Below are 15366 nucleotides of genomic sequence, written 5' to 3' on the forward strand. Positions count from 1 at the left end.
GAAGTTTGTTATTTTTTCTAGACACATTTAGAAGGAAATTTTCAAATATATTAAAATCAATATGGAACTATTTGGATTTTAGTAGCTTTCATGTTATGTGATTTAATAAAATTTTAATTTGACATTTATGTTCTCTCTCTTTGTTGTGAAAAAGTTAGATATGTTTTAGTACTAAAAATTAATGCTTTGCATCTGTCCACACGTGTAGCTGCTGGTCAGCTAATAGCCATGTCATTTCAGGACATGTTGCTTCAACTATTAACGATCTACTTTTAAATCTTTATTCTGAATTGCTTATTCCGTTTTAGGCCACAGTCTTGTTATTGAAATGAAAACAAAAAGAAAGGATGCTCATGGAGATGTACAAAATTGGCAAGATATTATTGTTGATCAATATCCTCCAGCTCCATTCTAATGACAATATCCCATCTGTGTGTGTGTTGCTGTCCAACTGTCAGCAGACCAGGTCAGTTGAAATGGCAGAGAAACAAAAAACGGCAGACATCAGGTTGTTTTTTAATGCTCCAGAACGTCAAGTAAGTAGAAACTTGCATTTTGATAAAGACATCTATAAGAAAGAAATGAAATGCCTACGAAATTGTTTCTAAATGGTTTCATTAGGCAAAGTCCAGTCACTTGAGCACAGGCAGCCAGAGCCTGTCAGACACAGGCACAGAGTCTCAGGTCACTCTCTTATAAGGTCACTCAGGGGCCAGCGTTTACTGTGCCGCTCTCACAACCCTACGTTGAGGACCTCCACCGATATTAGGAGAACCCCAGATCTACTATCCATTTTCCACGGGATTGTAGAGCTTTTAGCTCTATGCAGGATGCATCCCAGTACGGCTTAGGCCATATGCTGCCTGTGGATAGTACTGTTGCCAGTCTGGTGGTAGCCCCAGCTGATGCTGCCCACACAAATGCTCATTGTCCATGCCCTCAATGCAGGGTCACTGATGAGCTCCTTACCTAGAGCTACGACACAGCAGCTCAAGTTACTTGCCAGGGCAACTCCTTTTCACACTTGGCTCTTGCCCTCTCTCAGTCTCTGAAGGTGGAGATTGAACCTCATTGTTGTGAAAAATATCTGACAGAGGTTTGGTGCAGCCGAGGTGGACCTTGTCGCATTAGGCACGACTGTACATTGCCTGCTGTGGTTTTCCCTGTCAGAACCGGACAGCCCATTGGGACAGGATGCTCTAGCACATCCATGGCTGAACGGCCTCCTGTGGGGCATCCCACTGAGTGATATCTATGCTGCAGCTATGTGGGCTTCATCCTGTACATTTGACAATTTCTATAGAGTGAATGTAACTGCTCCCCATGTGGTGGCTTCAACGATGTTATCCACCTCATCTCTCCACAGCTGAGAATTGATGAGTGTGGACTCTTTGTGGCTTTTGTTGGTATCAGGTCATCCAATGCTATGTGCCGTCCTCTGACGGTCAGGAGGAATGAAATAGAACGAGAGTTACATATGTAACTAAGAGAGAGAGAGAGAGCATGGGAGACGTTTATCCATCCATCCAGGTTTGCAGACTGTTATAATCTCTATATCACCATAAAGGCTCACTCTATCATGGATGGACAATTATGGTGTCATTGCTTCTTCTCTTGGTGTTACAATGGTGGGTTGACTTCCACCCTCCCATGCTGTCCTGACCTTTTCAGAAATCCCACCGAGACAACCAGAAGGCGTCTCAGGCCCAGCAGGAGGTGTTTTGTAAGAGAGACGATAATATCTCAGTCCCTCCTGGGTCTGCGCCGAGGTGTCCTCCCAGTGGAACACCTCTGAAACACCTCCCTTGGAGTGCATCACTACCAGATACCCCAAACGCCTCACATGGCTCGTTTTCATGTGGAGAAGCAGCATCTATAACAGCTCAAGTTTTTTTTTTTTTTTTTTTTTATAGTGCAAAAAATTGCATCTTTCCTTTTGGTTGTTCTGTTGTGTCTGCAAGCAAGTGTGAATTAGCAGGGATGAGAATTAGCACCTCCAAGTCTGCTCCGTAGTCCAGAGCTGGACAAGGTGTCTCCAGGTAGGGAGGACGGGGGACGCTGCTGCCTGGAGAGGAGTCACCAGTGGAGTTATTATGGACTAAAAATAAAGCTTCTGATTCACCAGCTCACTTGAACACTGAAATGTAGACATATTAATACAAATATTTAAAGGAGGACATCAATAACTCACATACAAAAACATTACAAAAGGAATTGGCTACGTTTTGCATTTGGTTGGAAGTCTTCATCTCCATTCTGATCACATCTGATTGGGACACAATTAAACGGCCCGTTAGCATCAACAAAAGCTCTGCAGCACAAAAACCTGCTCATTCATTATACTGATCCCACTGTATTAGAGCAGCAGGGGATCTTCCAGGGTGCTTCAGAAAAACAAAGAGATAAAAATGTGGCATGCTAAGGAGCTACAAAGTGGGATTAGCTGTCCATCATGGAGGTATTTTGGCTCCATTGTTTCACGTCCATCTGATCCCGCAACTGTCGCCTGACATCAGTCATTCTGTCCAAATTTAAATTAAATTAGAAGAAAATCTGCTTGAGAAAAAGCCGTTTAAGATGATTTTATGCACAGCTTTTAAGGGATGAGTTCATTGAGACGGAGATTACTCCTCAGCTGCTCCCCTTAAGCTTCTTCAGAGGAAGAAACTCAGTGAAGTTGAATTAATGAAAGCATTTATGCTTGCTCACATACATAATTAGAAAATACATTTACTCACTGGTAACTCAAAGAGGTTTTAAGGTTTGATGGATTTTGAATTTGAAAGTAAAAATTTCTAACATTGTCACATCGCCTTTTAGTACTAGTAGGCAGAGCAGATTATTGACTAACCCATTCATATGAATATAAAAAACTCATTTCATAAAACTAATAAAGGTCATTTTCACTGAGCCACAAACATTAACAGGGTCCACTTCATTTACTGATGGTGGCACTTAGGATACAGTGGAGGAGTGAAGAAGAAGAAATAAGAAGAAAATATCATTTCTATAGCGCATCTCAAGATAAAAATAACGAGGCGCTTCACAAAAACAAAAAATATAAAAATATAAAAAATAATTTAGAAAATGGTTAAAAATATATTTAAAATGAGCAAAAAATAGACAATTGTGGTTAAAAAATGTAAAGAAATTGAGAGAGTGAATAGGAAAGAGGGAAATCAATGGACCCTGAGGAAGGTGGAATAGGTGGGGAGAGCCGAATAAAGAGAGAGTGGTGAAGAAGGTCATACAAAAGCCAGCTTGAACAAGTGAGTCTTCAGCTGCTTTTTAAAGGAGTCCACTGAGTCCACTGATCTCAGGCTCAGTGGGAGAGAGTTCCAGAGTCTGGGGGCCACAGCAGCAAATGATCCGTCACCTTTGGTCTTTAGCCTGGTGCTGCACAACCAGTAGGCTTTGATCACTGGACCTCAGGGACCTGCTGGGGGTGTAGTGACTAAGAAGATCACCAACGTAAGATGGTGCTTGTCCATGTAAGGCCCTATAGACCAGAACCAGGATCTTGAAATGAACCCTGAAGTTGACTGGCAGCCACCAGAAATTACATCAACAGACACTGGTGAACCTGGAAAGAAAAGAAAATAAGTGGCGTTGAGGCTGCTGTAAAATAATTGTTTCTAAACTTCCAATGTAGGAAGTCGAAGTAGTAGAAAACGCTGCTTTGTGTTCTACAGAGCGCCATAAAAATCAACGTTTCCTCTGGTCGCTGAACGCCACATTCTACCTTACACAGATGCTCTCTCGACCCATCCTGCTGCATAGCTTTATACTCCACCGGCCCCTCTGACCACCACCAGCAGGCAAGGGTTAAGTGTCTTGCCCAACGACAGCAACAGACTGAGTGGGGCTCAAACCTGCAACCTTCTAATTATTGGGCGAACACTTGACTCCTGTGCCACCGCCGCCCCAAAATGTAGCGACAGTAGAGAGGAAAACTCCTCTTTAACAGGAAGGAACCTCCAACAGTATCTGACTCAGTATGAGCAGCCGCCTGTCAGGACTCACTGGAAGTTAGAGAAGAACTCATCAAGCAGAAACGCAGCTATTGAGTGATGCGTCGTTTGCATTACCGCATCAAACCGCTCCTCTTCCTCCCTCCTACAGATGGAATCATTGCTGTTGAAGATCAAACCAACTACAGCAGTGTCATCAGTGAATGTCACACAAAGATAACTGACAGAACAATCATACTAAGTGAGTACAGGAAGGGGCTGAGGACACATACTTGTGGAACACCAGTTTTAATACAATGACTGAAGAGGAGCCGTAACTGTTGTTTACAAACTGATCCTCAAGTCAGGGAGACCAGATCTCGTTCACACATCAGTGGCTTCAGTTGCAACACAGGCTTGCTGACTAGTGTCTGCAGAATTACTGTTTGGCAGAGGCTCATAAAATCCAACATGAGTGTCTGAGACCTTCGTACCTTCACTTTCATTATGATTTCTCTGAGTTGTAATGAGCAAGAAAAACTCCACAAATTGTTGAACAAGAATTAGACAAATGATTTTTCTTTTTGTTACGGGTCTAAATGTGTCTGTAATTATGTGAACCAACAGAAGAGTCTTGGTTAGGTGGTGTTGGAAAGTTAGAGCAGATGTTGGAGACAGAAATCCCCCTACCACCCCCAACCCATGCTGGAAATGTGTAGGGGGAGGGGAGGGGCTTCCCTTCATTGGCTATCAGTTCAAACACTTCAAAGATCCCAGCTCAGCTTTGTTTGCCTCTTTTCTGACGTTTTAAAAGTTTGATCTGTTTGTGAGAAATTTTAAGACCCTTTGCTTTAACGTGCCATCTGTTTACGTTTAAAATGAGAAGAAAATAGAAGAAATTTTAGAGAAAACAGGAAGACATCGCACACCATAAACACATCCCACCTTGAACTCTTTTATTGTAAAAGCTGAGGGGCTGATGGGAACTCAAATACAGAACTGAAAGTGGGCTGTGATGCGCACGTGTGTGTGTGTGTGTGTGTGTGTGTGTGTGTGTGTGTGTGTGTGTGTGTGTGTGTGTGTGTGTGTGTGTGTGAGGAAGTCAACCAGGCAGATGGGTGAGTGCACATGAACGGATGAAAGGGTCAGAGAGGTTATATGAGTGGCTACACCTCTGTTTCACTCACAGCCATTTGCAGCCTCCTCTTTCAGGATTCCTGTGCAAAGACAATAAAAGTAAAACTGTTCTTCTGCCACAACATAACCGGTACACACCTGACCAAGGGTGTGCTGTCAGTACGCTGGTGGCTTTTGCACATGGGGAGGTACAACTTTGGAGCAACTCATGATGAACAGAAGCATGCCTAGATCTGAGACCTGGCGGTCCTTTGTTTTCTCGATGCATCAGGTCACTGCTTTATGTTTGACTGAATATAAAACACAAAAAATGATACATTCACTGAAGTTCATGCGCACGGCTTCTTCTAGTAATGTTCATCTTGTTTTACAGCATTGGCATCTATAGTGTTTGGCCTGGTGTTGCCTGTCTCCAGTGATCCTATAAACAACAAAATCACCTCATTGAGGCTGGGAATTGCCTGTTCCTCTCTGGCTTTGCAAATTCAAAATCCTCATGTTTCTATGAAAACTCACTGTACTCTGTGGAAGGACGGGAGTGACATGTCCACGTGTGTCTGCTCACACATTGATTACAGACCTGAACAAAGTTACGTTTCTCACTGCTGAGCTTTCAATATGGCATCACTCTAGAGAGTTAACCAGTAGAGTTTGGTTCAGTTAAGGTTAGGGGTCTGTATGTGAAAGGTTCAATGTTCTGGTGCGCATAGTCATGGTCCGATTGGACATGTGGACACAAGAACCAAACTGTAAATGCTGTAATTGTTTGCACTTTGCATTGCAGCTTGTGCAGCAGTTGCTAATGGAAGCTGAGGCTGTTGCAGCCCTTCAGCCTCTCGTCCCATGCGTGTGAAACGTGAGCTGTCATGTGTCAAATACCAAATGGCTCTAATTCATCTTGACACAGCAACAGTCAATTTTGACCACACTGCACCAGACCTCACAGCTGCAAAACACAAAAAGCCACTCAGTGTTTGTATTCATAGACACACAGCTGACCTTTGACTTTATAGGTGACAATGACGTGCTGACATGCAGAACAAACAGAAGATGCATGCAGGCTGGACTTCATGGCCTTCATTTTCATGTGAACTTGCATGTTGTGTGTTATAGCCAGAGAAGTCTGCATGATTTTGATGGCAACTGAAGGATGGAGTTGGGTTTGGAGAGTTTGATTTGTGGAACAGAAGCTGAGGACAGGTGATGGGTCATGTTCAGGTTTAACTACTGTGGGACAGTGTTGCATACAGAGTGACGACAGGTGTGTGTATGGGTTGAGTCAGTCATCGTGTGAGCGGACAATGAGATCCTTCTGCCGGACAGCAAGACGAATGGAGGCAACAGATGTACACATAACTGTTACTTACAGAAAAAAAGTGTTAACGGAAGAAAGCGAGAGCAGAGAAGGGAGAGATGTTTACTAAAGCCAAACCAAGGACAAAACGTTTCACAGAAATCTAATTTAGCTCTTTCAGAAACCTTAAATCTCACAGATTCTGCAGCTGTAAGCTTGTTCTAGAAGCTCAGTGGAGCGGAGGGGTTGAGTGCTATGTGTGTGCGTGTGTGTGTGTGTGTGGTGGTGGTGGTGGGGGGGTAGTCAGTAGCTAATGATCTGAAAGGTCAGAGGTTTTCAGAAGATCCACTCCTAGAACACAATATAGTCCTGTTCTACTCCCGACCTGAAGCAGTCTTTTCAGCTACAAAGCGTTGACCTTTGACCTCCTTTCCTAATATCCCCCACGGAGAAGCAGCTTTCATACACACATAATCCAGCAGTAGCATCGATTTCACGGTGCAGCTTCTCTGAAACACAGAGGAACTTGGAGGTTGTAAAACTTTGTTTTCACAAACTAAATCAGTTCAACAAATAAAGCAATGCCAATATTGGATTTGATCAATTTTTATTAAATTAAGTAAAATGTTGTGGGTGTGTTTTACTGAGTACACTGTGGCAAAATAGGCATTTCATTGATACTGTTTTGTATTCATGCCATCTTGGTAGAAAAGTCTGGATCTGACAAACAGAAAACCATCAGGTGTCCGTAGAACGTGTGTGGGACTTCTCAGTCAGACACCATTATGAATAAATTTCTATCATTTAAACTTTAATAAAAGCACTTATTCAAATCCAGTGTGTGTTCTTCTCATGAGTGTGTGTTCTTCTCACAAGTGTGTGTTGTGTTTACTGAATCCAGGAGTCATCTCAGTGACGTCCCACAGGTTTGCAGAAACCAAAATGTTTTTGCTAAAATTCTGAAGGTTTTTTATGGATTACGGGTCAGCATAGAGTCACTTTGATGGATGTGTGTGTGTTTATGGAAACTCAACATTTTAGTTGAAATTACAGGGGTGACGTTGTGCACAGTGAGGTTCATGCACACTGATTACAGGCTCCAGCTGTGGCTGCACAGAGTTTTACTGAAGGTTTTAAACTTTTCTGGATTACAGGAACAATCATGAAGTTTGCATTTTAACATGTTTCCCAAACATGGACTAATAAACCAACTGTGGTGAGCGTATTCCTCCCCCTCCAACATGATATCCTTTAGGTTCCAAGGAGAATGCTGACACCTCCATCCCTTACTGCCGACACGGCCTGCTCCTCCAGTAGGGCTAATGAAACTCTGACCCATTTTACTACGCCCTGAATGTGGGTGCACAGGAGTACAGCACGGACCCCTTAAATAAGCTGGCACGTTTTTAAACATGTGCACATTTTAGTTTTCCAAAAAACAGCCACACTTTCCTGGAACTCATCCAAGCCTCATTCAGACCCCCTCACTCCCTCCTCCCATTCCTTGGGTCCCTTGCAGCATTCCTGATGTGTTTTTTGAGAAGGTATAGAGAGGAGAAGGGAGTGTCTTTAAATCTCTTGCCTTTATGTGCAGGGGCCCAACCTGTTGGGAGGAACTCCCGCCCCGTCCTGTATTGTAGCGTCTGTTCTGAGGTTGGACCTTGAAAGCGTTCTGACTGGTAATCAGTAGTTTTTAGGTTGATCAAACAGCCTCCATTATGATTGAGCACAATAGAGCTGACAGGGAAGGTTAAAGGGCCGTGCATGAAAAGATGACAATAGATTTCCCTTTCCTTTGACCTCCTCACTTCCCTATTCTTACCCTCCAATAACACAAACAGATTTTTAGGAAAAAACTCCCAGGGTGTGTAATAATTATAACCATGCAATGTAACTAGTAGGGTTTAGTAAATACATTCATCTGAAAGTGCAACAATTGTAGTTTGAATCAAACAAACTCTGATCCAGAACTTTCCACTAGATGCTGCCGGTCAAAACAAAAAAAAAACAACCTTTTCTCCCACCAGAGAATCTTTGCAACCTGTCCACAGATCTGCTGATTAGGTGTTTATGATGTGGTTGCTGTAAGTGAAGCGATTACTGCTGTTTGCACGACGAGCGATGCAGTCGGTCAGTAAAACAGACAGTCAGACCACCTGTCGAGCTCCACATGAATACAGAAGCTCTTCCAAGAAACACACAAATGCACTCATGAGTTCTGCATGTTAAGTGTGCCGCTGCATGTGAGAAGAGACCGCAGGGGCGGAGGTGGTGGCGGGGAGGTGAACTTGTCTGTTTTCCCCTTTGCCCAATTAGATGTGCAGAAGCTCTGCTGTCGGCCAATGAGGCGCTGAGGAAGGAGAGGTGGTCCACGTAGAGGGGAGCAGCTTCCAAAACACAAGAAGAAGAGAGAAACAAAGACACAATGATGGAAAAGTTGAGGATCAAGTTCATATAAACTCACATTTTTATGCACTGAACCTAAATTCTGTAGAATTTAGCAAGAATAACAAAACTGCTTCATTGTTTTTCCCTCAGGAGGAAAAAACATGGAAGTTAAATCACTTTTACCAACGTTTCACTCGAGTCAGACTCAAGTTTCAGCTCAGAGGAAAAATGTCTAAATGTGAACCAGATATGGTCCAGATGCAGATAGAAAACTGGAATGTCACAAGAGCTTATTCAGTTAAGGTTCATTTATCATAGGCTGATGACATAAAACCCTTTAAAACAAAAGCCCATGCTCTTTCAGCTCAGGTTGGAGGATCGTTGAAGACTCAAAAAAGTATGAATGTGTGTGAAATATAACTTGTCAAGCTGATGTGGTGCACACAACACTTTAGCGGGATGTTTTGATTTGGGTCGCTCTTATGAGACGAGATCTAGACGTAAGCGAGATGTTTTCACACGTTAACTCCTACTCCTGCATCTTTCCGCATGCTGCCAGCTGTGATGACAAATCTGCTGTGAAGAATGCATCAGTGTGAAATCAGCAACTGCACAGAAGCTCCTGGATGGATTTACATTTAATCCATCTGAATGTTTAGCTGCTGTTTTGCTTCAGTCATGAGAGGAAAACAAAGTTCAAACTTTTCCAGGCTCTTAAAATCAAAAGATCTCAAAAATATTGTCTTCTTTTCTGTAGGGATTCTACTGCTGCAGCTTTCTTATGGATTTGCCAACAATTTATTAGCTTTTAAAATGACAAATTGTGCTGAAGAGGAGATGCGTGTGCAAAGGTGTAGATCTACAAAAGACAGATCTACATTCTTTGGTGTTCAAGTTAATAATGTGACTTATTTTTAATCGTATCAAACAAACTTTTTCAGTTTTAGAATTGATTTAAAACCTACACACAAACACACACACACACACACACACACACACACACACACACACACACACACACACACACACACACACACACACACACACACACACACACACACACACACACACACACTCAGACCAGAACAGAGTCATTAGTCTGGTTCTGGTCTGACCACACTCCGCTGCTGTACCAACACCTTTTGCAACCCGCCCTGCAGAAGCCAGTTCCTCTGTGATAACGCAACACATTTCCTGCACCTCAGTGGAGCGATGACCTTTATAGCAAAGGCCATCATCCTTTAAATGTCTTTTCATCGTGCAACGTTGTCTTGGGCTGCACAATCATATAAAACAATAAAAATAGAAGTAATTCTCATTGGTTTGCAGTTTTACATATTAATTAGGTTCTAATGGCTTTTAAAACAAAGCATGCATTATCTAATTTAGTTTGAAGTTGGTGTAGCCTCAGAATCTCCACAAGAGACATTCACAAATGTATTTATTTTATTTTTTTTATACAGACGTTAAGTGAATATGTGTAGAAAAACCAAGTTGTGCCCACTCTTGCAGCCCCCCATTCAGCACCCTCACTGAAAATGATTTGTGACCAGATGTGACTAGATGCTGTCCATAGCTTGAAAATGTCTGCAGGATGTTGACTCATTTGAAGAGTTACTGAATAATAAAGACCCCCCCCCCCCCCCCCCATTTTACAAAAAAAAAAAATAAAAAAAAAATAAAACCCCAAAAACCCAAAGGGCTCATCTGGGAGAAAACAAACCAATCTGTCATAGTGAAGAGAGATCTGAGCCAGAAGGCTAAGCTCCCTCACCAATGGTCACGAGCTTTGGGTAGTGATCAAAAGAATGAGATTGCGGACACAAGAGGCTAAAACGAGTTTTCTCTGCAGGGTGGCTGGGATCTCCCGTAGTAATGGGGTGAGAAGCTCGGCCATCTGGGAGGGGCCTGGAGTAGACCTGCTGCTCCACCTCACCAAAAGGAGCGAGTTGCGGTGGCTTGGGCATCTGATTAGGATTTCTCCTGAACGAGGATTTCCGGGCACTTCCAATCAAGAAGAGACCTAAAGGAAGACCCAGGACACACAGGAGGGAGTATGTCTCTATGTTCCAGCTGGCGAGGGAACACCTTAGGATTTCCCTGGAGGAGCTGGCCCAAGTGGCTGGGGAGAGGGAACTCTGGGCCTTCCTGTTTAGGCTGCTGCCCCCGCGAACTGACTCTGGATAAGCGGACGAAAATGGATGGATGGATAAATAAACATCCAAGAAGCTTTTATTGTCATGGAACCAGTGTCTCAGTACAATGAGATGACAGCTTCAGAACAACCCATCCAGGATTAAACATACAACCCAGAGTCAACACAACAGGATTCGGCTAAACAGTGGGCAGGCACTCCCATGTGCAGGAGTGAAACAAGATAGAGAGAGACAAAAATAACATGCCACTCTGCCCTGCTCACGAGCCGGGGGGCAAGGGTGGAGATTCAGAAAAACCTCGATGAGCACATACATTCAACAGTTACAAACATAAATCCAAGGTGGGAGGGGGCTGGAGGGAGCAGGGACGCCTCTGTTAACCGAGAGTCTGTGGCATTGCGCGGAGCCTCATCCCCCGCTTTGCCAGTGAGAGAGGGATTAATAAATAACATGCAGTTGAATATTTCATAGGGTGCTTGGTTATATGATATCACAGTGTTCCATACTGGCACAAGTAGCTTGCTGCAGCGGTGGATCAAACTTTTCTAGCAGATCACAATCGAACACAGGTAAGGTGAGGATTTGGACAGCATGGATCCAGAGTTTGGCACGTCCTCATGCATGACCTTAAATTTGTTAAACGATTCTAAAAACATGACATACCTGATACGTGGTGGTGAAAAAAAATATTATGGAATTATCACATCTTATTGATCATTTGTTACAGACGTAGCCACTCCGTAGTGCTACAACAGATATATCACTTTTCGTCCTACAGTGTGTGGTGTGCAGTTATGTAAAAAACTGCACAAAATGGTTTTATACTTGAACAGTTCCTGGTCAGACGGGCAATCTTGCTAGATCAACCAAGACTTGGGTTAAACATCAAATCCACACTGGAGGCATCAGCGGTGCGGGACGGTAGCAGGATGACTTACTCCTGTGTTACGCAGCACATCAATCCCTAAGTCATGGAGCAGCTTCTTCACAGTCCTCCTCGCCAGACTCACAAGATCACAGAATCCCTCAAGACTTTGGTTTGTTGATGCCATCCACCATTCAACCAGAAAGAAGACGAAGATAGATGCTGGGAGTAAATGATCTGTTGGGTAACATGTATAGACGTAATCTACACAGATGGGAATAGCATCTCTGCATTAGTCTTTTATTTTGAAAATTACCAGACATTTTACACTGAAACCGTGTGTGATGTCCTGTCTAGCTCAATGCTAACTGCAGACATTGACGTGTCCCAGAAGTGCCTCTTGGTAAATATAGAACCTTAACCTATCTTTAGTGGAACAGCGAGCTGCTTCAGGGACGTGCCTGAAATGTTCCACACCACAGCCTTTTTGGATCAACCCTGTACACTATAAACAGCAACGTTCCACTGCGGTTCCACACAGCTGACTCCTCTAGTTTGGATTTGGAGTCAGAAGGAAGAACGCGTAGTGTGCTTCTGTCACGTTGCTTTCTGATTGGCCACACATCAAAATAAACAGGCATCTTGTTCAATTTGTTCTCGGGATCTGATCGAGACAATCCAACAACTTTGAAAGCCCAGAGTTATAAATGGAGTGGTCCCGATATCCTTCTGAGTGGACCAGAGTGCTCTTAACACACCACACACAGCAGGAATATCGAATAAGATTGTCTTATCAAGTCAAAATCAGTTTACAGTAATTATTCTGCCGTGTGAACCAGCTCTAAGCTGTCGTCTCCTGCTCAGCTCCACTGACAACATAAATAAATTGGTTTTGATTCATTTTAATTGAAGCTCATTTATCCAGGATCAGAATTTTAGCCTCTTCGCATGTTCTGACTAAAAACCTGGTTTGAGTTTCTATGCTGTGACAAATTCTGTTGTGTTTACTTTACTAATGCTCTGAGGTTCAGTCACTGGATGCTGAAACAATACGAATAAGAGAGCGTTTGTGGTTTGTAGAAGTGACTCAATTAATGATGGTGCAGAGTTAAAACTCACTCATTCACTTCAATAGTAGAAGTTTGTATTGTTGTTTGTAACAGAAACATGGTTAAAAGAAGGGGATGATGAGGAGGTACAAACAGAGGGGTATGAAATGTACTTTATGAATCGGAATAATAAAAGAGGAGGTGGTGTTGCACTGTATGTATGTCACAATTTAAAAAGTAAAGTCATTCATAACATGTCAACAGCCATCCAAGATGTAATGGAAATTATCACTATTGAAATAATCTCTGAAAAGACAAAAAACATAATAATAAGTTGTATCTATAGAGCACCTGGATCTTGTGTAGAATCATGTACAAATACAATTACTGAGATGTTGGGTAGAATCTGTAACAAGGATGTATTTCTCTGTGGGGACTTTAATGTTGATCTGGAAAATGTAAACAATTCAAAGACAGCAAACAACTTCATAAATTCAATGTATCTACTGGGTCTGTTTCCACTGATAACCAAACCAACAAGAATTGACGCGCATAGCTCAACAATTATAGATAATATATTTACTAATGCTTCAGAGGGGATAGAGAGAAGTGGAATAGTGATGACTGATATCAGTGATCATCTGCCAATTTTCAGTCTATAAAAATCACCAGATCAAAAATCAACAAAAAAATGGAAAAACTTATAAGGGACAGGTCACAAAACGCTATAGACGCACTAAAAAGAGATCTGGAACAACAAAACTGGGATGCAGTACATGTTGATGATGTAAACTTGGCTTACAATTCTTTTATACGAATATTATGTAGTCAATATGACAAACACTGTAAAACAAAAACTAACAAAAAGAGGGAGGATGAACAAACCATGGATGACAAAAGGGCTGCTGAATGCCTGTAAGAAAAAAAAACATTATATGATGTTTCTTAAAACTAAGAACAAGTGAAGCAGAAAGGAAATACAAAAAATATAAGAATAAATTAGTTTCTATAATCAAAAGACAAAAAAAAAGGATTATCATAGCAATTTATTAGAAAAAAAACAAAAATAATATTAGAGCAACTTGGGGAATAATAAATAATGTCATAAAAAGAAATTAAATAGCTTCAACTGTTCCAAATTATTTTGAAAATGGACAGTGTGAAATTAGTGAAACCAGTGAAATAGTAAATGAATTTAACAATTTTTTTTTACTAATGTGGGGCCTGACCTGGCAAAAGAATTCCAAAAAGAACTAATTATAGTATAGGTGAGAATATCAAAAACAATAAAAACTGTATATTTAAGTCCAGTAACTAGTGATGAAATAAGAAATATTATCAATAAATGCATCAATAAAAGAAGTACTGACTGTGATGGTTTAGACATAACATTAATAAAAAATATAATAGAAAGTATTATTCATCCATTGACTTACATATGTAATTTATCTTTTGCAACAAGGACATTTCCTAACAGGATGAAAATTGCAAAAGTCATACCACTTCATAAAAGTGGAGACAAACATCTTTTCCAACTACAGACCAATATCTTTATTGTCACAATTCTCAGAAATACTAGAAAAATTATATATTGCTAGGTTGGACCGATTTCTGATCAAAGAAGAGATATTAAATGACAGTCAGTATGGTTTTAGAACAAATCATTCAACATCCATGGCATTAATGGAATTAACAGAAGAAATATCGGAAGCCATTGACAAAAAACTCATCTCATAAGTATCTTTATTGATTTAAAAAAAGCATTCGATACAGTGGATCATAAAATTCTTATTAAAAAACTTAGTAAATATGGCATCACAGGGATGGCCCTAAAATTGATAACAAGTTTTCTAACTGATGGGCAGCAATATGTTCAAATAAACAAACCAAAATCACATATAAATAACATTACTTGTGGTGTACCACAAGGGTCGTTATTGGGCCCTAAACTATTTATCATTTTATATAAATGACATTGTTGAGGCATCCAATATATTAAAATGCACCTTATTTGCAGATGATACAACTTTTTACTATTCAGGAGATAATGTTGAGCAGATGATAGAAGTGATACAAACAGAGATGAAAAAAATTAAACTATGGTTTGATGGGACCAAACTTTCATTAAACAGTGATAAATCATGTTTTATGGTATTTAGTAATACATATTCAAATGATGAAATTTTATTAAATATAGATGAGATTAATATTAAAAGAGTTAAAGAAATCAAGTATCTGGGAGTCATCATTGATGAAAAAATGTCTTGGAAACTACATATAAACAGTGTCAAAACTAAAATATCTAAAACTATTGCTGCACAGAGCAAAATGGTTACTTGACAATAATTCACTGTATTTGTTATATAACTCACTGATCATACCGTACCTGAACTACTTCATTGAAATCTGGGGAACAACATATAAAACTTACACAAATTCCATTTACATCTTACAGAAAAAAGCAATAAGAATAATCACAAGGAGCAACTACAGAGATCCGTCCAATCCATTATTTATAAAATTAAAA

Source organism: Nothobranchius furzeri, chromosome 3 (assembly GCF_043380555.1).
Source record: "Nothobranchius furzeri strain GRZ-AD chromosome 3, NfurGRZ-RIMD1, whole genome shotgun sequence".
NCBI lineage: Eukaryota > Metazoa > Chordata > Actinopteri > Cyprinodontiformes > Nothobranchiidae > Nothobranchius > Nothobranchius furzeri.